The sequence below is a fragment of the Pan troglodytes genome, chromosome 2, assembly GCF_028858775.2.
Source record: "Pan troglodytes isolate AG18354 chromosome 2, NHGRI_mPanTro3-v2.0_pri, whole genome shotgun sequence".
Taxonomy (NCBI): Eukaryota; Metazoa; Chordata; class Mammalia; order Primates; family Hominidae; genus Pan; species Pan troglodytes.
The window spans coordinates 79519022-79541757 of NC_086015.1; the positions used below are offsets into that span (position 1 = coordinate 79519022).

Below are 22736 nucleotides of genomic sequence, written 5' to 3' on the forward strand. Positions count from 1 at the left end.
GTGTGCGCACCATGCCTGGCTAATTTTTTTTTATTTTAGTAGAGACAGGATTTCACCATGTTTGCTGGGATGGTCTCAATCTCCTGACCTCGTGACCCGCTTGACTCAGCCTCCTAAAGTGCTGGCATTACAGGCGTGAGCCACTGCGCCCAGCCTATATGAGTTTATATTTACCTGCTCCCTTCACCAGGAGATCATGCGCTGTGATACTGGGTTTTCTTAACAGCATAAGGAACACTTGCCCCCTTACCCTATCAAAGAGAATAGTTTTGGAGGGGAGAAGTGGGACCAAAAAAAACGCAGTTTTCATTTGTATTGGGAAATGTGAAAATAAAATTGTCAACTCTTTTAGTTAAAAAAAAAAAAAAAAGAAAAGAAAACAAGATGTGGGGCTGCCATGTGCAATACCGTGGTTTCCAAGGATCTTCTAATCTGGAGGCAAAGATTATCTTTGCTGAAGCCAGACCAACCTGACACAAAGACCTTTTGTTTTTTTTAATGTGACTGTGTTTTATTTTACAATGTGTAATTCACTTTAGAAGGGCAAAGTACATGTTTGGGGAAGACTATTTAATTTCCTGCATTTATTTAGAATGTTGGCTGATGTTACTATGAAGGGAAACAGCTCTAACAAGTGAGTGCCCCCCACATAGACACAGCTCATGAGTTCAAGGGGCAAAGGAATTGAACAGCAGCTTCCTAATAGCCGGCCTTCTTCGTGGTATGGAAATAATTGTTAGCATGTAAAAGACTATATATATATTCAACAATTCTGACCCCCTGCAAAATTCAAATCTACAATTGATTTGCTTCCTGGGCTCCTGAAAACAACTTTGTCAAAATTGTTCAGAAATCACCCAATCGTTGCCCCTTGGGGACACAGGACAAAGCAAGTCAGCCATGACCAATGTGGAGTCGGCCGTACACAATTACATGCAGACCTGCAGGGCATTGAGTCCCTGCTATGGTCCCTCCCCAATCAGGCCCCCATTGCCTGGGCTGCAGCCAGAAGCATTCAGGCACAAGTGCATTCAACAAATACTTATTTAATTGTATTGGTGGTTAGAGGGTTGCAGTTGATTAAGGTACATTAATGGATCCATGTCCTCCCTGTATCCAAGACTCTGCCATTTGTCTCTGCAGTTCCTCCCAGTGAAGAATCGGAGTATATTTCTCCAGCCCCTAATGTTGCATTTAGTCATGTGTCTAGCTTTGGCCACTGGAATATTAATCTGCATGACCAAAAACTTGGAAAGTGTGCATTCATTTGTGCTCGCTCACTCCTGCTATCACCATGAGAACAAGCCGAGGCCAGAATGCTGCTTCCAGAAGAAGACAAGAGACATCAAGTGCAAAGTCAAGCTTCCCAGACATGCTCATGCCAGATTAACCAATCCTCAGCTGACCCATAGATCCATGAAAATAAACAATTGTTGTATTAAGCCACTGAGATTTGGAGTGACATGTTATGCAGCATTGTGTGAAAACAACTAACGGATACAAGGGTCACCATCCTTTATCTCTGTAGAGTTTAACCAATTTTTAATAGCTAGATGGAGATCTTCTAGTTGCCCTTATTTATAATGAATATGACTGTAGAGCTAATTTGGCCTGACACTACCAGTAACCTACCCAGAAATTCAGAAATACTTTCTTCTCCAACCCGCCCCAACCAACCTTTTTTTTGCTTTGTTTTTGGGTTCTCCTTCTTTGCCTAGGCTAGAGTACAAGTGGTACAGTCAGAGCTCACTGTAACATCAAAATCCTGGGCTCAAGTGGTCTTCCCCTTCAGCCTCCTGTCTAGCTAAGACTACAGACATGTGCCACCATGCCTGGCTAATTTTTTTATTCTTTGCAGAGACAGGGTCTCAGTATATTGCACAAGTTGGTTTCAAACTCCTGGCTCCAAGCAGTCCTCCTGCCTCATCCTCCCAAAGTGCTAGGATTATAGGCATGAGCCACCACGCCCTGCCTCTTCTTCTTTTTAAATAGAAACCCTATTTTATTCTGACAGTGGGTTGCTTTCCTTTTTTTTTTTAAGAAAAAGTTGACCCAGCACCAGGGAATAAATTCTGACTGTTCTAAACAGGGTTGGCAAACTATAGGCCAGGGGCTAAATCTGGCCCTCTGACTGTTTGTATAAATTAAGTTTTACTGTAATAAACCCAGGTCCACTCATTTATGCATTGTCTACATATGCTTTTAGGCTACGATGGCACCACTGCATCACTGCAACAGAGGTTATCTAGACCAAAAGCCTAAAATATTACCGTTTGCCTCTTTATGGAAAAAGTTTGCCATTCCCTAGTCTAAGGTTTAGAGTCTGAGCTTATCATTTTAGCCTAATCCCCCTTACCAGTGACTGGCTCAAAACAAGTCTGTGATTCCATTCTGACTGTTCTACTGAGGGAATTCCCCCTTCTTCTCATGCAGAGCTGATGAGGGTAAGTTGTATTAATAGGACATATGCTTAGGTTTTCTGAAAAATACTTTTATCTAGAAATGCATAGGAATATGCTGGTGCCTGAATGTACCATCTGGGGGCCTGGAGATTGACTCACACTGCCTCCAGAGCTAGTGCTCACACTTACTACTGAGAGGCCTGAGGAAACGCCTGCCTACCCACCACCAGAACCTGCACACATCACCAGGAGAACTAGAGATCAGACTGCCACACACACCACCCAGGAGCCCAGTGGCGCACCTGCCCACCTGGCCCAGTGTTGCCACTGCCAGCAACCAAAGAAGCCACCTGGGGACCCAAGGATTGGCACATGCAGACAGGCTATCATCAGTGCCCATATACACTGCCCATGGTCCCTAGTATTGACAAACCTGGTCCACCACCACTACCACTGATGCTGAAGGACAAGACTTCCTGGCATCCCTATCCTCAGCAAAGCCTCACCACATCCTCCAATAACAACTGTGGTCTGGCCAGGCGTGGTGGCTCACCTCTGTAATCCCAGCACTTTGAGAGGCCAAGGTGGGTAGATCATGAGGTCAGGAGTTCGAGACCAGCCTGGCCAACATGGTGAAAACCCCGTCTCTACTAAAAATACAAAAATTAGCTGGGCATGGTTACACGTGCCTGTAGTCCCAGCTACTCAGGAGGCTGAGGCAGGATAATCACTTGAACCCAGGAGGCAGAGGTTGCAGTGAGCTGAGATTGTGTCACTGAACTCCAGCCTGGTGACAGAGCTAGACTCCATCTCATCAACCACACACACACACAAAAACAAACAAACAAACAAACAAACAAAAAAACTGCAGTCTAAGCCACTGAGTGACTCAGAGACACCACTCATGCCAATTACAGCTGAAGAAATCATATGCAGACTATACCACTGTACCCACCCAGAATCAAAGCCAAAGTGTGGTATCCAATGAACATTGTAGATACAGCTATAAGAAAAGGTCTTTCCCATATAAAAGCCAATCCATAAAATTGGAAGAAGTGACTGTTATGTCAGAGGCACAGATAGTCACATAAGGATGCAAGAAATATGAAAAAGGAAACATAACATCTCCAAAGAAGCACAATAATTCTCCAGCAACAGATTCCAATGAAAAGAAAATCTATGAAATGCCTGAAAAAAATTAAGAATAATGTTAGTAAAGAAACTCAGGGAGATACAAGAGAACACAGATAACGAATACAAAAAAATCAGGAAAACAATTAATGATCTGAATGAGAAATTCAACAGAGATAGACAGCATAACAAAGAACCAAACACAAATCCTGGAAGAGAATAAATCATTGAAAGAAATACAAAAGATAATTGACAGCTTTAACAACAGACTAGATCAAGCAAAACAAAGAATTTCTGAACCTGAAGACTAGTCTTTTAAAATAATCCAGTCAGACAAAAAGAAAGAAAAAAGAATGAAGCAAGGCTACATGACATATGGGACACATATGTGACTAAAAACTGAAATTCTGGGTGTTCTGGATGGAAATGAGATGGGTAAAGGCATAGAAAACCTATTCAATAAAATAATAACTGAAAACTTCCTGAAAGCTTCCAAATGCAGGAAGCTCAAAGATTACCAAATAAATACAACTCAAAAAGGTCTTCTCCAAGGCACATTATGGTAAAATTGTCAAAAGACAAAGAGAAAATGCTAAAAACAGCAAGAAAAAAGCATCAAGTCACTTAGAAGAGAATCTCCATCAGGCTAACGGGATTTCTCAGCAGAAACCTTACAGGCTAGGAGAAAAGGGGATGTATACTACAAGCAAAAAAAAAAAAGAAAAAATGTAAGCCAAAAATACTATACGCAGCAAAGCTATCCTTCACAAATGAAGGAGCCTGGCACAGTGGCTCACATCTGCAATTCCAGAGACTCAGAAGTCTAGGCAGGAGGATCATTTGAGCCCAGGAGTTCAAGGCTGCAGTGAGCTATGATCATGCCACTGTACTCCAGCCTGGGTGACAGAGTGAGACTCCATTGCTAAAAAAAAAAAAAAAAAATACATAAATAAAAAAGTATTTCCCAGATAAGAAAAAGACTGTTTGTTTGGGTCTTGTTTGTTGTGGTCCTAGGGGAAATGCTTAAGAGAATCCTACATTGGGAAGCAAAAGAACAATATCTACCATCATGAAAATAGATGAAAGTATAAAACTCAGTGGCAGAGCAGACACACAAAGAAGAAAGGATTCAAACAACACCACTAAAGAAAACCACTGAACTGCAACCATAAATAATGAGAGAAAAAAGGAACAAAGGTGTATTAGTCTGTTTTCACACTGCTGATAAAGACATACCTGACTGAGACTGGGCAATTTACAAAAGAAAGAGGTTTAATGGACTTACACTTCCACATAACTGAGGAAACCTCACAATCACGTTGGAACGCAAGAAGAAGCAAGTCATGTCTCACATGGATGGCAGCAGGCAAAGAGAGAGCTTCTGCAGGGAAACTACCCTTTTTAAAACCATCAGACCTTGTGAGACATACTCACTATCATGAGAACAGCATGGGAAAGACCAGCCCCCATGACTCAGTTGCTTCCCACCAGGTCCCTCCCACAACATGTGGGAATTCAAGATGAGATTTGGGTGGGGACACAACCAAACCATATCATTCTGCCCCTGGCCCTTCCCAAATCTCATATCCTCACATCTCAAAGCCAATCATGCCTTCCCAACAGTCCCCCAAACTCTTAACTAAGTTCAGCATTAACTCAAAAGTCCACCATCCAAAGTCTCATGTGAGACAAGGCAAATCCCTTCCGCCTATGAGCATGTAAAATCAAAAACAAGTTAGTTACTTCCTAGATACAATGGGGGTATAGGCATTGGGTAAACACAGTCATTACAAATAGGAGAAAATTGCCAAAACAAAGGGGCTACAGGCCCCATGCAAGCCCAAAATCCAGTGGGGCAGTCAAATCTCAAAGCTCCAAAATGATCTCCTTTGACTCCATGTCTCACATGCAGGTCATGCTGATTTAAGAGATGGGCTCCCATGGCCTTGGGAGAAAAAAGGCCACAGCCCCACTCCTGTGGCTTTGTAGGGTATAAACCCCCTCCTGGCTCCTTTCATGGGTTGGCATTGAGTGTCTGCAGCTTTTCCAGGCACACAGTGCAAGTTGTCAGTGAATCCACCATTCTGGGGTCTGGAGGATGGTGGCTCTCTTCTCACAGCTCCACTAGGTGGTGCTGCAGTAGGGACTCTATGAGAGGGTTCTGACCCCACATTTCCCTTCTGCACTGCCCTAGTAGAGGTTCTCCATGAGTGCCCTGTCCCTGCAGCAAACTCCTGCCTGGATGTCTAGGCATTTCCATACATCTTCTGATATCTAGGCAGTGGTTTCCAAACCTCAATTTTTGACTTCTGTGCACCCATAGGCTCAACACTATGTGGAAGCTGCTAAGGCTTGGGGCTTGCACCCTCTGAAGCCACAGCCCATGTTGTACCTTGGCTCCTTTTAGCTGCAGCTTCAGTGGCTAGGACTCAGGCACCCTAGGCTGCTCACCGCAGGGGGGCCCTGGGTCCAGCCCAGAAAACCATCTATTTTTCCTAGGCCTCTGGGCCTTTGATGGGAGGGGCTGCCATGAAGATCTGTGACATGTCCTGGAGACATTTTCCCCATTGTCTTGGGGATTCACATTTGACTCCTCGTTACTTAAACAAATTTCTGCAGCCAGACTGAATTTTTCTTGAGAAGATGGGATTTTTTTTTCTATTGCATTTTCAGGCTGCAAATTTTCCAAACTTTCAGGCTCTGCTTCCCTCATAAAACTGAGGGCCCTTAACAGCACCCAAGTCATCTCTTCAATGCTTTGCTGCTTAGAAATTTGTTCTACCAGATACCCTAAATCATCTCTCTCAAGTTCAAAATTCCACAAATCTCTACAGCAGGGGCAAAAAGCCACAAGTCTCTTTGATAAAACATAACAGGAGTCACCTTTGTGCCAGTTCCTGACAAGTTCCTCATTTCCATCTGAGACAACCTTGGCCTAGACTTTATTGTCCATATAACCATCAGCATTTTGGGCAGGTCTCTAGGAAATCTCTTCCCAATTTTCCCACATTTTCCTGTCTCCTTCTGAGCCCTCCAAACTGTTCCAACCTCTGCCTGTTTCCCAGGTCCAAAGTCACTTCCACTTATTCAGGTATCTTTTAGCAACACCTCACTTCTGGTACTAATTTACTGTATTAGTCCATTTTCACACAGCTGATAAAGACACATTCAAGACTGGGAAATTTACAAAAGAAAGAGGTTTAATGGACTTACAGTTCTACATTGCTGGGAAGGCTTCAAAGTCATTGCGGAAGTCAAGGAGAGGCAAGTCACATCTTACAGGGATGGCAGCAGGCAAAGAGAGAGCTTGAGCAGGGAAACTCCTCCTTTTAAAACCATCAGATCTCATGAGACTTATTCACTATCAAAAGAATAGCATGGGAAATACCTGCCTCCATGATTCAACTACTTCCCACTGGGTCCCTCCCACAACACATGGGAATTCAAGATGAGATCTGAGTGGGGACACAGCCAAACTGTATCAAAAGGATATACAAAATAACCAGAAAACAATGAACAAAATGACAGGAATAAGTCCTCACCTATCAATAATAACTTCGAATATGGGTTAAATTACCTACCTAAAAGATAGAGACAGGCTTAATAGATAAAAAATGACCCAACAACATCTACAAGAAACTCACTTCACTTGTAAAGACACACACAGACTGAAAGTGAAGGGATTGAAAAAGATATACCACACAAACAGAAATCAAAAGTAACCAGGAGTAGCTAAACTTACATCAGATAAAACAGACTTTAAGTCAAAAACTGTAAAAAGGACAAAGAAGGTCATTATATGGTAATAAAGGGATCAATTCAGCAACAAAGTATAACAATTCTAAATATGCATGCAACCAACACAAGCACATCCAGACACACATAGCAAATATTATTAAATCTACAGAGAAAGATAGAGTCCAATACAATGATAGTTGAGAACTTCAATATCCTACTCTCAGCACTGGACAGTTCATCTAGACATAAAATCAACAAAGAAACATTAGATTTAAGCTGCACTTTAGACCAAATGGACCTAACAGATATTTTCAGAATATTTCATCCAGCAGCAGCAGAATATACAATCATCTCATCAACACATGGAACATTCTCCAGGATAGACCATATGTTAGGACACAAAACAAGGATCAACAAAATTTTAAAAATTAAAATCATATCAAGTATCTTCTCAGACCACAATGGAATAAAACTTGAAATCAATAAGAAGAAGAAATTTGGAAACTGTACAAATACATGGACATTAAACATGCTATTGAATGACCATTGGATCAATGAAGAAATTAAGATGGACATTAAAATATTTTTTAAACAGAAAACGGAAACATAACATGCAAAACCTATGGGATACAGCAAAAGCAGTACTAGGAGGAAAGTTTATAGCAATAAATGCCTACACCAAAAAAGTAGAAAGATTTCAAATAAACAACCTAATGATGAACCTCAAGGAACTCAAAAAGCAAGAACAAACCAAACGCACAATTAGCAGAAAGAAAAAATAATAAACAACATAGCAGAACCAATTGCAACAGAGACAAAAAAGAAATGCAAAGAATCAACAAGATAAAAGTTGGTTTTTTGAAAAGTTAAACAAAATTGATAAACCACTAGTGAGAATAACCAAAAAAAAAAAAAAAAGGAGACCCAAATAAATACAATCAGAAATGAAAAAGGAGACATTACAACTGTTACCAAAGAAACAAAAAGGATCATTAGAGGCTATAATGAACAACCATATGCTAACAAATTGGAAAACCTAGAGGAAAGGGATAAATTCCCAGACATACACAGCCTACGAAGATTGAACTAGGAAGAAACAGAAAACCTGAACTGACCCAAAATGAATAGCAGGTTTGAATCAGTAACAAAAAGTCTCCCAAAAGAGAAAAGCCCCAGACTAGGCCTTTATGCTGATTTCTACCCAATTTATAAAGAAAAACAAACACCAATTCTTCTCAAACTATTCCCAAAAATTGAAGGGGAGGGAATTCTTCCTAACTCATGTATAAGGTCAGCATTACCCTGATATCCAATCAAGACAAGGACACAACAAAAAGAGAAAAGTACAGGCCAATATTCCTAATGAACACAGATGGAATAATTCTCAGCATAATACTACCAAGCCAAATCTAATGATGAATGAAAAAGATAATATACCATGATCAAGTGAGATTTATCCCAGGAATGCAAAGATGGCTCAACATACACAAATCAATACATGTGATACATCACATCAACAAGATGAAAGGCAAAAACTATCTGATCATCTCAGCAGATGCAGAAAAATCACTCGGTAAAACTTACCGTTCCTTCAAGATGAAAACTCTCAACAAATTATGCATAGAAGGAACACTTCAAAATAAGAAAAGGCATATATGACAAATCTACAGCTAACATCCTACTCACTGGGAAAAATTGAAAAGCCTTTCCTCTAGGAACTGGAGCAAGACAAGGATGCCCACTTTCATCACTCTTTATTCAACACAGTATGGGACATCCAAGCCAGAGTGATCAGACAAGATAAAGAAATAAAAGGCATCCAAAATGGACAAGAGGAAGTCAAATTGTCTCAGTTTGCAGATGACATAATCTTATACTTGTAAACAGAAAAACCTAAAGACTCCACCAAAAAACTCTTAAAATGGGTAAATTAGGCTGGGCATGGTAGCTCATGCCTGTAATCCCAGCACTTTGGGAGGCCAAGGTGGGTGGACGACCTGAGGTTGGGAGCTTGAGGCCAGCCTGGCCAACATGGTGAAACCCTGTCTCTACTAAAAATACAATTAGTCAGGCGTGGTGGTAGGTGCTTGTAATCCCAGCTACTTGGGAGGCTGAAGCAGGAGAATCACTTGAACCCGAGAGGTGGAGTTGCAGTGAGCCAAGATTGCACCACTGCACTCCAGCCTGGGCAACAGAGTGAGACTCTATCTCAAAAAATAAAAAATAAAAAATAAATTTAAAAAACGGATGTATAATTCAGTAAAGCTTCAGGACACAAAATCAATATACAAAAATCAGTAATGTTTCTATATACCAGTAACAAACTAGCTAAAATAGAAATCAAGGAAGAAATTCTATTTATAACAGCTACAAAAATAAAATACCTAGGAATAAACTTAACCAAGGATGGGGAAAAAAAAGACCAAAAAACCTCTACAAAGAAAACCACAAAACACTGATAAAATAAATTGAGAAGGAAAGGAAGAAATGGAAAGGAATCTCAAGCTCGTGGGTTGGAATAACTAATACTGTTAAAATGACCATGCTACCCGAAGCAATCTAGAGATTCATTATAATCCCTATCAATTATATTCTTCACAGAAACAGGAAAAAAAAAAAAAAAACCTGAAATTCATATGGAACCACAGAAGACCCCAATAGCCAAAGCAATACTGAGCAAAAAGAACAAAGCTAGAAGCCTCACATTACCCGATTTAAAAATATACTGTAAAGCAGCCGAGCGCGGTGGCTCATGCCTGTAATCCCAGCACTTTGGGGGGCCGAGGCGGGTGGATCAGAAGGTCAGGAGATCGAGACCAACCTGGCTAACATGGTGAAACCTCGTCTCTACTGAAAAAAAAAAAAAAAAATTAGCCAGGTGTGGTTGTGGGCGCCTGTAGTCCCAGCTACTTGGGAGGCTGAGGCAGGAGAATGGCGTGAACCTGGGAGGCAGAGCTTGCAGTGAGCCAAGATTGCGCCACTGCACTCCAGCCTGGGCGACAGAGCAAGACTCTGTCAAAAAACAAACAAACAAACAAAACAAACAAATATATATATATATATATATATATATATATATATATATATATATATATACTGCAAAGCTATAGTAACCAAAACAGCTAGTATTGGTATTAAAAGAGACACAAAAACAAAGGAAACAGACTAAAGAATCCAGAAATGAATCCACATATTTACAGCTAACTGATTTTCAAGAAAGCTGTCAAGAACATTCATTGAATAAAGGACAACCTCTTCATTAAATGGTGCCAGGAAAACTAGATATCCAAACACAGAAGAATAAAACTAGACCCTTATCTCTCATCACTTACAAAAATAAACTCAAAATCTATTAAAGACTTAAGTGTAACAGCCACAACTATAAAACTACTAGAAGTAAACACAGGAGAAACGCTTCAGAACAAACATTGTATGGCTAACACTTAAAAAGTACAAGCAACAAAAACAGACAAATGGGATTATATTAAATACCTTCTGCATATCAAAGAAAGCAATCAACAGAGTGAAAAGACAACACCCCTTCCTTACACCATACACAAAAATTAACTCAAGATGGCTTGAAGACTTAAATCTAAAACCCATAACTATAAAAATGCTGGAAGACAACCCAGGCAATACCATCTGGTACATAGTGATGGGCAAAGAGTTCATGGTGAAGATGCCAAACACAATTGCCACAAAAGCAAAAATCGACAAATGGGATCTAATTAAATGAAAGAGCTTCTGCACAGCAAAAGAAACTATCAGAAAATAAAGACATTTCTCAAAAGAAGATATACAAATCACGAAGTTTATGAAAAAATATTCAACATCACTAATCATCACAGAAATGCAAATCAAAACCACAATGAGATATCATCTCACACTTGTTAGAATGGTTATTATGAAAAAGACAAAGCACAACAAATGCTGGCAAGCATGTGAAGAAAAGAAAATTGTTGTATATTGTTGGTGGGAATGTAAATTAGTACAGCCATTATGAAAAAAATACAGAGATTTCTCAAAAAACTAAGAACAGATCTACCATATGATCCAGCAATCCCACTCCTGGGTATATATCCAAAAAAAAGGATATCAGTGTATCAACGGGATATCTGTACCCCCATATTTACTGCAGCACTATTTACAATAGCCAAGATATGGAATCAATCTAAGTGTCAATCAGTGGATGAATGGATAAAGAAAATGGGAATATACGCACAATAGAATAGTATTCAGCCACAAAAAAGAATGAAATCCTGTCATTTTCAGCTAAATGTATGGAATTAAAGGTCATAATGTTAGGTGAACTAGGCCATGCACAGAAAGAAAATCATTGCATGTTCTCACTTATATGAGCGGTTTATGCTCCTGGAAACCAAAGTGGGGGCCATGTTTCAGGTCAGTAGGGTCAGGGATAGAGACCGCAGTTATGGACTTGTGTGCCCTGGAGCTATATAAAATTGACATCATGGAGATAAAGAGTAGAATGATAGTTACCAGAGGCTGGGAATAGGAGGGGTTTGAAAAGAGGTTGATTAATGGGTATAAAAATATATAATAGAAGGAATAAGATCTAGTGTTATCACAGAAAGTAACTACAACAATTTGTTGTATATTTCTTTTTTTTTAAATTTCAATAGTTTTTAGGGAACAGGTGGTATTTAGTTACATGGATAAGTTCCTTAGTGGTGATCTCTGAAATTTTGGCATACTCATCACCAAAGCAGTTTACCCAATGTATAGTCTTTTATCTCTCACCCCCTCCCACCTTCCCCCTGAGCCCCCAACGTCCACTGTTTCATTCTTGTGCCTTTGCATCATCATAGCTTAGCTCCCACTTATGAGTGAGAACATGCAATGTTTGGTTTTCCATTCCTGAGTTACTTCATTTAGAATAATGGTCTCCAACTCCATCCAGGTTGCTATGAATGCCATTATTTCATTCCTTTTTAAGGCTAAGTAGTATTCTATGGTATATATATATATATATATATATATATATATATATATATATATAAATAAAATACATTTTCTTTATCCACTAATTGATTGATGGGCATTTGGGCTGGTTCTATAGTTTTGCAACTGTGAATTTTGCTACTGTAAACATGTGTGCAAAAGCATCTTTTTCATATAATGACTTCTTTTCCTCTGGGTAGATACCTAGAAGTGGGATTGCTGGATCAAATGGTAGATTTACTTTTAGTTCTTTAAGGAATCTCCATACTGCTTTCCATAGTGGTGGTACTAGCTTACATTCCCACCATCAGTGTAAAAGCGTTCTCTTTCACCACGTCCGTGCCAACATCAATTTTTGCTATTTTTCGTTTTTGGTTTTGGTTGTTTTTTTTTTTTTTTTTTTTTTTTTTTTGAGATGGAGTCTCACTCCGTTACCCAGGCTGGAGTACAGTGGTGCGATATCAGCTCACTGCAACCTCTGCCTCCCGGGTTCAAGCAATTCTCCTGCCTCAGCCTCCTGACTGGCTGGGATTACAGGTAACCGCCACCATGCCTGGCTAATTTTTGTATTTTCAGTAGAGACTGGGTTTCACCATGTTGGTCAGGCGGGTCTCAAACTCCTGACCTCCTGATCCACCCACCTCGGCCTCCCAAAGTGCTAGGATTACAGGTGTGAGCCACTGCGCCCGGCCCTATTTTTGTTTATTTTACACGTGGTATTGCATTGTGGTTTTGATTTGCATTTCCCTGGTAATTAGTGATATTGAGCATTTTTTCATATGTTTGTTGGCCATTTGTATATCTTCTTTTGAGAATTGTCTATTCATGTCCTTGGCACACTTTTTGATGGGATTATTTTTTTCTTGCTGATTAGAGTTCCCTGTAGATTCTGGACATTAGTCCTTTGTCAGATGCAGTTTGTGAAAATTTTCTCCCACTCTGTGGGTGATCTGTTTACTCTGCTGATTATTTCCTATGCTGTGCAGGAGGCTTTTAGTTTAATTAAGTCCCATCTATTTATCTTTGTTTCTGTTGCATTTGCTTTTGGGTTCTTGGTCATGAACTGTTTTCCTAAGCCAATGTGTAGAAGCGTTTTCCAATGTTATCTTCTGAATTTTTATGGTTTCAGACCTTAGATTTAAGTCTTTGATCCATCTTGTGTTGATTTTTGTATAAGGTGAGAGATGAGGATCCAGTTTTATTCTTTTACATGTGGCTTGCCAATTATCCCAGCACTATTTGTTGTATAGGGGGTACTTTCCCTACTTTGTTTTTGTTTACTTTGTCGAAGATCAGTTGGCTGTTAAGTATTTGGCTTTATTTCTAGGTTCTCTACTCTGTCCCATTGGTCATGTGCCTATTTTTATACCAACACCATGCTGTTTTGGTGCCTATAGCCTTGTAATATAGTTTGAAGTTGGGCAATGTGATGCCTCTAGATTGGTTCTTTTTGCTTAGTTTTGCTTTGGCTATGCAGACTCTTTTTTAGTTCTAAATGAATTTTGGCATTTTTTTCTAGTTCTATAAAGAATGATGATGGTATATTGATAGGAATTGCATTGAATTTGTAGACTGCTTTTGGCAGTATGGTCATTTTCACAATATTGAGTCTACGCATCCATGAGCATGGAATGTGTTTCCATTTGTTTGTGTCATCTATGATTTCTTTCAACAGTGTTTTGTAGTTTTCCTTGTAGGGGTCTTTCACTTCCTTGGTTAGGTATATTCTTACGTATTTTATTTTTACAGCTATTATAAAAGGGTTTGATTTGATTCTCAGCCTGGTAGATGTTGGTGTATAGCACTGCTACTGATTTGTGCACATAGATTTTGTATCATGATAAATGGATTTATTGTATATTTCTAAATAGCAATAAGATTTGAAATATTCCCAACACAAAGAAATGATCAATGTTTGAGGTGATTAATATCCTAAAGACCCTGATTTGATCATTACACATTGCATGCATGTACCAGAATCTCACATGGACCCCATAAATGTGTACAATTATTCTCTATCAGAAACGTTTTTAAGAAACATGCAGGAATACACTGTACCTCTTCCTTGCTGTCTCTGGATATTGTCACAGGAGGACTTGACATGCGGATTGTGGCAGCCTCTGTGACCAAGAGCAGAAGACAATAGCAGCATAGAAACCTCAAATGAAAAACCTAACATCTCAAGCTACTAATTTAGCCAACCTTGGCATCATCTATCTCTGGTCTTAGTACATGAAGTGATAAGCCCCCACTGTTCAAGTTGGGTGGCCATCAATTGCTGCAGAATAGAAATTAATGAGGCTTCCTCCTCCTGGATCCCCTACTAGACCCTGACATACCCATTCAGTCACAGGCAGAAAGGGAAGCAGAGGGTAAGGAGACCTGGCTGGCTGTGCCAGATGCAGATCTTACCTGTCCTGCTTAGAACACTCAAAGCTCAACTGGTTAACAAAAAAAGGAAAAAGACAGTAAGGAGTATAACACTCCCCAGATGCAACTTAATCTAAAACTCTGTACTTTAAATTTTCTGAACATACATAGAAATCAGACCACTACTTCTGCAGAACATTTTACTGGTAAAAAGAACAGCCCACATGAGGGAAAACTGATTTGGTGGAAAGACAACAGAAACAAAACATGGGAAATAGGTAAGGTGATAACATGGGGGAGAGGTTTTTCTTGTGTTTCACCAGGAGAAAATCAGCTTCCTGTTTGGATACCCACTAGACATTTGAAGTTCTACAATGAACCCATCAGAGATGCAAATGAAAGTGCCTCCGCAGAGACAGAAAACCCGCAATCGATCATCATCGACTCGCAGGGTGAACAAAATGGTGATATCAGAAGAACAGATGAAGTTACCATCCACCAAGGAAATGGCACATGTGGAGAGCCAGGGAGAGGAAGAGAAAGAAAAAGAGACAGAGATCAGAGAGAGACACAGAAAGTGAGACTGGGGAGAGAGGTAGTGTAAAAGAGAGAGAGAGAGAGACTGTAAGAGAAGGGAGACAAAGATAAAAGGTGCGAGTCAGCAGGTGAGGAGAAAGACTGAAAACTATGAGAAATAGCAACTAAGACACAAAGGACGTGGGAGACTGCCTGCGTGCCGCAGCACCCACACCGTCCTCTTGCCCCCTGTCACTTGGGTTAAGACCACCGGAAATTCCACTATTGCAAATTTTGTATTAATCCTTGTATGTCTGTCCTTTCTATTGTTACTCTACAGGTGTATCCAGCAGCTCAAGAGAGACATCGACCAGCGAGAAGGGGCCATGATGATGGTGGTGGTTTTGTGAAAACGAAAAGGGGGACATGTAGGGAAAAGAAAGAGAGATCAGACTGTTACTGTGTCTACATAGAAAGGGAAGACATAAGAGACTCCATTTTGAAAAAGACCTGTACTTTAAACAATTGCTTTGCTGAGATGTTGTTAATCTGTAGCTTTGCCCCAGCCACCTTGCCCCCAACCATTTTGACCCAACCTGGAGCTCACAAAAACATGTGTTGTATGAAATCAAGGTTTAAGGGATGTAGGGCTGTGCAGGACGTGCCTTGTTAACAAAAAGTTTGCAAGCAGTATACTTGGTAAAAGTCATCGCCATTCTCTAGTCTCAATAAACCAGGGGCACAATGCACTGTGGAAAGCTGCAGGGACCTTAGCCCTTAAAGCTGGGTATTGTCCAAGGTTTCTCCCCATGTGATAGTCTGAAATATGGCCTCGTGGGATGAGAAAGACCTGACGGTCCCCCAGCCCGACAACCATAAAGGGTCTGTGCTGAGGTGGATTAGTCAAAGAGGAAAGCCTCTTGCAGTTGAGATAGAAGAAGGCCACTGTCTCCTGCCTGTCTCTGGGAACTGAATGTCTCGGTATAAAACCTGATTGTACATTTGTTCAATTCTGAGATGGGAGAAAAACCGCCCTATGGTGGGAGGCAAGACATGTTTACAGCAATGCTGCCTTGTTATTCTTTACTCCACTGAGATGTTTGGGTAGAGAGAAACATAAATCTGGCTTACGTGCACGTCCAGTCATAGTACCTTCCCTTGAACTTCATTATGACATAGATTCTATTGTTCACATGTTTGTTGCTGACCTTCTCCTTATTATCACCCTGCCCTCCTACTACATTCCTTTTTGCTGAAATAATGAAGATAATAATCAATAAAAACTGAGGGAACTCAGAGGCCGTTGCCAGTGCAGATCCTTTGTATGTTGAGCGCCGATCCCCTGGGCCCACTGTTGTTTCTCTACACTTTGTCTCTGTGTCTTATTTCTTTTCTATCTCTCATCCCACCTGACTACAAATACCCACAGGTGTGGAGGGGCAGGCCACCCCTTCATTATGAGATTACAGGCATGAATAACCCCCCCTGGCCACCTAAGTCACTCTTGAGAGGCCAGAAGTGATGCTGGAACTTTCTTCCTCTGTGGGTTAAAAAGGGAAAATTAGGGAGAACACAAGGCATGAAAGATGCAGCGATGGATATGTCTATATGGAGCTTCTGTCTGCATCCAGTAGAAAATGCATTTCTAGGCACCAGGTTTAAGAGCAAAAACCTGGAGTCTTGTCTGTTAGCATTCTCCTTCCCCACAAACCAGAGAGGGAATACATTTTGCTCCAGCACACCCAGATGTAGGAAATGTCACATTCCTATTTCTGTAACTTCAGTTAAATCTGCTCTGAGTTTCTGGATGCCTGGCAGGTGGAGAATTCAATCTTGTCATTACCAGCATTCCTTTCCCTTCTCCATGGGCTTACGTAAGAATTCTGGGCTTACACACTGTTGGAAAGCCTGGCAGGAACTACATCCCCCGAACTCTCCATTATTCCAGCTGCTCATGATCCATCAGCCTTTTTTGGGCCATCTGCTAAAACAAGACCCTCCTCACAGCATCATTCCACTGACCCACAGGCTCAGCCCCGGGACCCTCACTATAACAGGTCTCCACTATGCATAGGAACTCACAAAAACCTTCTCTTCATCTTGCCTTCCTCTGATATCCAGCCACTCCCCCACTTCTCACCTTAAACACAGATGGCAGCTCCTTCCCATCGTTCCAAGCCTTGGGGATTGTCCAGCCAAATTCTCTTCAGACACCAAAGCTTCACCCGCCCTCTTCAGGGAAGTGATGCAAGGGCATCTGAGATCTTTGGAAGCCCAATTCTGGCCTCTCTTTGGGGTGGGCTGAGAGTGGGAACTAGACTCTCTTTTCCAAGTGCCATGTTTATCTTCTTCATCATTATATTATTTCCAATGCCTGGCACAGAGTAGGCACTACAGACTGAAACATAGTAGGTACTATTAGTGTCTGCATAATGGGACTCTTGAGGTTGAAGCTATTAACAGAAACCTGCCAAGCAAAAGGATGGAAAACCAACCACCAAAAAAAAAAAAAAAGAAAAAAAGAAAAAGAAAACAATCGTGGCTTTGAGCTCTAAACACACAAGGCACCAGCCCAAGTTTGGGCAATTTTAATACAACAGCCACTTTGCTTCCAAACAAACTGGCACTGGAAACCTCCCTCTGCCTCTTAAAGAGAACCAGTTTCTCTTTCTCTAAGTGGGCAGCATTTCTCCCTGGTGGCAGTACCCAGCCCACTGCCACCAGCAAAGGACTGCATCCAGGAACCAAGAGCTTGATACTTTAAAGAATGTATTTTATAGGGGAAAACAAAGTAACAGCCACATAAATCTGGAACTACCACCACTTTCCAGAGGCCGAATCCCATTTGTGGAGTCTCTTGCATCTCAAGCACCTTGCAGTCAGCTCAACCACAAACTTTTGGGATTCGTTGCAGAGAAGAGTGAAGGTTATCTGCAAAATAAAGGAACCAGGGCTCAGAATTCCCAGAGCAATCCATGACAGAGGAGGTAAGTAGAAAAGGGAAGGGTGAAGTCAAAGGAGAGAAGTCAATGAGTTGGCCAACACCAAGCAAGGACCATGGGACCCTCTCCCTGGCCCCACATCTCAAATGCAGTCAACAAAACCCATCAATGCTTGGTGTAAGTGTTGTATGCTCCCAGAAATGAAAGCAGGGGCCACATTTCAGGTCAGTAGGGTCGGGGAAAGAGGCAGTGGTCATGGACTTGTGGGCCCTGGAGGATGGGATGATTCTGAGACATTGAATCCCTACACGGATCTCAGTAGAAATCTCAGGTAGGGCTTCAACATTCGTGGACCAAGGACTCTGCGGGCCTGAGAGCAACAGCCTTGGTGCATGTCCCATCTCCATCAACCTCGACTGGGGCTTTGAACAAGTTACTTATTTTTTTAACTAACGTTATTTTAATTGACAAATCATAATTGTACACATTTATGTGATGTTTTGATATGTGTATACAATGTGGAATGATGAGATCAAACTAATTAACCTGTCCATCCCCTAATTTACTGACAATTTTTATGATGAGACATTTGAAATGTACCCTCTTAGTTATTTTGAAAGATACATTATTATTGACTATAGTCACGCTGCTGTGCTATAGATTTCAAAGCATATAATCCAGCAACCCAACTTCTGGGTATAGACAAAAAAAAAATCGAAATCAATATGTCGAAGGGATCCCTACGTTCATATGTTCACTGCAGCACTATTCACAATACCCAAGATATAGAATCAACCTAAGTGTCCATCAGTGGATGAAAGGATAAAGCAAATGTACTATATACACCCAATGGAATACTATTAACCCTTAAAAAAGAAATAAATCCTGTCATTTTCAACAACATAGATGAACTTGAAAGACATTCTGTTAAGTGAAATAAGCCAGGCACAGAAAGACAAATACTGCATGATTTTACTTATATGTGGAATCTAAAGAAGTTGAACTCACAGAAATAGAGAGTAGGACAGTGGTTATCAGGGGCTGGGGTGGAGGAAAGGTAGGGGATAGGAGACACTGGTCAAAGGTTACAAAGTTTCCAATAGGAAGAATAAGTTTTGAAGAAGCTAAACTCCTCTGAAAGATCAGTTGCTCATCTGTAGAGCAGGGACACATCATTAACCTTCTAAAGATGTTGCTGTGAGTAAGAGATGATGTTCAGCACAATACCTAACGCACAGTCAGGTCTCCTTAAGCTTGAACCTGCATCGCCATGACCTCTACATCTCAGGACAGAAAGGCTCACAGCCAGTGTCTCAGTTCCCAGTGAAAAGTGGATCCCAGACCAGGCTGAACAGCAGGATCCCTAGGGGATACCCCACCCTACTGAGTCAGAATCACCAGAGGTAGAGCCTGGGTTTGTATGTATGTATGTATGTATGTGTGTGTGTGTGTGTGTGTGTGTATGTATGTATGTATGTATGTATATATAAGAGACAGGGTCTTGCTCTGCAGTCCAGGCTGGAGTGCAGTGTCACAATCATAGTTCACTGCAGCCTCAAATTACTCCTGGCCTCAAGCTATCCTCCCACCTCAGCCTTCAGAGTAGCTGAGATTACAGGCGCATGCCACCAAGCCCGGATACTTTTTTTTTTCTTCTTTCTTTTTGGAGAGAGTCTCACTCTGTTGCCCAGACTGGAGTGCAATGGTGCAATCTTGGCGGACTGCAACCTCTGTCTCCCAGGTTCAAGTGATTCTCATGCCTCAGCCTCCTGAGTAGCTAGGATTACAGGCATGCACCACCACACCAGGCTAATTTTGCTTTTTTCATTGTTGTTTCCTGTTTGTTTTTCACAAATAGGACTTCTTATTTGCCACTGTTTTAAGTCTGAACTTTAAACAGATTCTTGGACTGGTGGTTCATATCCATCAGCTCATTCAACTTTAGCATGTGTCTCATCCCTAGTGGGTTTTCCAAAACTACTACCGTCACCACGAAGCTCCATGCCTTTCAAACCCAGGGTTCTCCAGCATTTTTACTTTTCTAATGAAGACATCATGGAGAGGATAAATTGGCAAGCCTTTTCTACATCTTTGCCAATGTTGTCTGGAATCAATTTATTAACCACTTCTTTCAAGTCATTTGTCTGCACCTCTCAGGTCATGATTTCCATCATCTTCTTCTGGATTTGGCAGACTGTTGGTGCTGAGCATAAGAGGTCTTCAGTATCTGATTGTTGTGTTTTTTAGTAAAACCAACACAAAACAGAAGAAAGAAGTAACCATCGGTAGTCTTGACATCAACATGAGCTTCAATCATTGTTGAACATTTTTCAACCTTGGAACATATTTTGTCACAGGTAAGACCCATGCCATAGAAGTTAGTCAGGCAGTTTTTGCCCTGAACGTCTTCAGTAATCAGCTTGAATTTTCTAAATGCAACTTCATCACTCTGCAAATCAGCAAGACTCATTTCAAACACAAGACCCTTGAGACCATCAGATGCAATTTGGGTTCCTTGGGTCCTGGTGACCAAGTCTTTCCAATATTTCTTATATTGAACATAGCAGGTGCTTTCACATCATACTGATCTTTCTTAGAAAATGGATCAACTGTTTTCTTCTTAACTCCCTTTTTGCCACCTTTCATAAGGCACTTGTTCTTAACATCCACCATGGTGCTGCTCAGAGTACCAAAAGGCTAAATTTTTTATTTTTCATAGAGATGGGGTTTCACCACGTTGGCCAAGCTGGTCTTGAACTCCTGATGTCAGGAGATCTGCCCGCCTCAGCCTCCCAAAGTGCTGGGATTACAGGTGTGAGGCACTGCACTCAGCTGATATTTATTTTTTCTTTTTTTGTAGAGACAGGGTCTTGCCATGTTGCCAAGGCTTGCCTGGAACCCCTGGCCTCAAGCAATCCTCCCACCGCAGCCTCCCAAAGCACTGGGATTTCAGGTGTGAGCCACTATGCCCAGCCTGGAATCTATTTTTAAAGTCAATCAAGTGTTGAATAAAATTGCAAATTGGGCTGTTTTTTCTTTGCATTTTTTACATTTCAATGGTTTTTAACATATTCAGAGATATACACAAACATTACCAGTCAATTTTAGAACATTTCATGACCTCAAAAAGAAACCTCATACCCTTTAGCTAACACCCCCTATCCTCCCATGCCCCTACCAGCCCTAAGCAACCACTAATCGACTTCCTATTTCTATAGATTTCCATCTGAATGAAATCATGTAGAATGTGATCTTTCATCTGTTTTGAAGGTTCGTCCACGCTGTAGTGTATGTACTTTCCTCCTTTTTGTGATCAAATAATACTCCACCATGTGGGTAGACAACAATCGGTGTATCTCTTCATCTGGTGATGGGCATTTGGATTAATTCCCTCTTTGGGTTATTAGGAGTGATGCTACTGTAATTATTCATGTACAAATTTTTGTGTGGGCCTGTGCTTTCATTTTTGAATATGAAAATATGGCACATCTCCACGGAAGACATATAAGTGGCCAATAAGCACATGAAAAGATGCTCAATGAAATTCATCATCAGGGAAACAGAAATCAAAACCACAATGCAATACCACGTCATACACATAAGCATGGCTAGAATCAAAGATAGAGAAAATTGGTCTGGTGCAGTGCCTAATGCCTGTAATCCCTGCACTTTGGGAGACCGAGGCAGGTGGATCACCTGAGGCCAGGAGTTTGAGACCAGCCTGGCCAACATGGTGAAACCCTGTCTCTACTAAAAAAAATACAAAAATTAGCCAGGCATGATAGCAGGTGCCTATAATCCCAGATACTCGGGAGGCTGAGGCAGGAGAGTAACTTGAATCTGGGAGGCAGAGGTTGCAGTGAGCTGAGATTGTGCCACTGCACTCCAGCCTGGGCGACAGAGCAAGACTTTGTCTCAAAAAAAAAAAAAAAATACAGAAAATAACAAGTGTTGGTGAGGATGCAGAGAAACTAGAACCTTCATACATTGCTGGAAGGAATTAAAATGGTGTAGCCACTGTGAGAAACACTTTAACAACTTCCCAAACAATTCTACATAGAGTTACCAAATGATGCAGCAATTGTGCTCCTAGGTATAGGTCCAACTTGGGCTCTTTTAATCTGTGGAAAATGAACTGTGGGTACTTGGCAAGAACAAAGAGGGAGAGAGGCAGAAATGGTGCTATGAGGGCACATTGATTGGTCTCTAGTACACACGGCTCCTACTGCAAATGGTCTCTAAATGACTTCATCAGTTCCTCATAAAAAAAATCACCCTCTGCTCCAATCATGGAGGAAGAAGTATGGATTGGACCTGGTGAGCCACGGTAAGACTGACTGCTAAACTTTATGAATGATGAGGTGATTTGCACGTATAATCTTGACTGTACTAGATTTTTTATTTTATCCACTGTCTTTGAAAACCTAACTCTTGACTAAGAACTGACTTTCCTGTACTTGTTGTTGACTCTAAGTAAATTTCCAATTCCACATAGTCCAAAGATAATGTGCTGAAAAATCTCTCAAAGGAAAAATGCTAAGAATACAGGAACAGTTATACGGCAAATTTTGCAGAATTAACACAAATTGTACTTGTAGGTACGAAGCACAAAACATTTTCATGGGTAAAGAAAAGAGTGCTCTTCATTTTAGTAGAGGCTGCAGGATGAAGCCGA

General features: G+C 40.9%; 2 pseudogenes; both read right to left on the reverse strand.

Moving 5' to 3' along the window:
- The window catches only part of LOC107970439 (uncharacterized), a 77749-nt pseudogene that overhangs the window by 19059 nt on the left and 35954 nt on the right, over nt 1-22736 (reverse strand).
- Nucleotides 19885-20734, reverse strand: LOC738416 (small ribosomal subunit protein eS1-like; annotated as a pseudogene).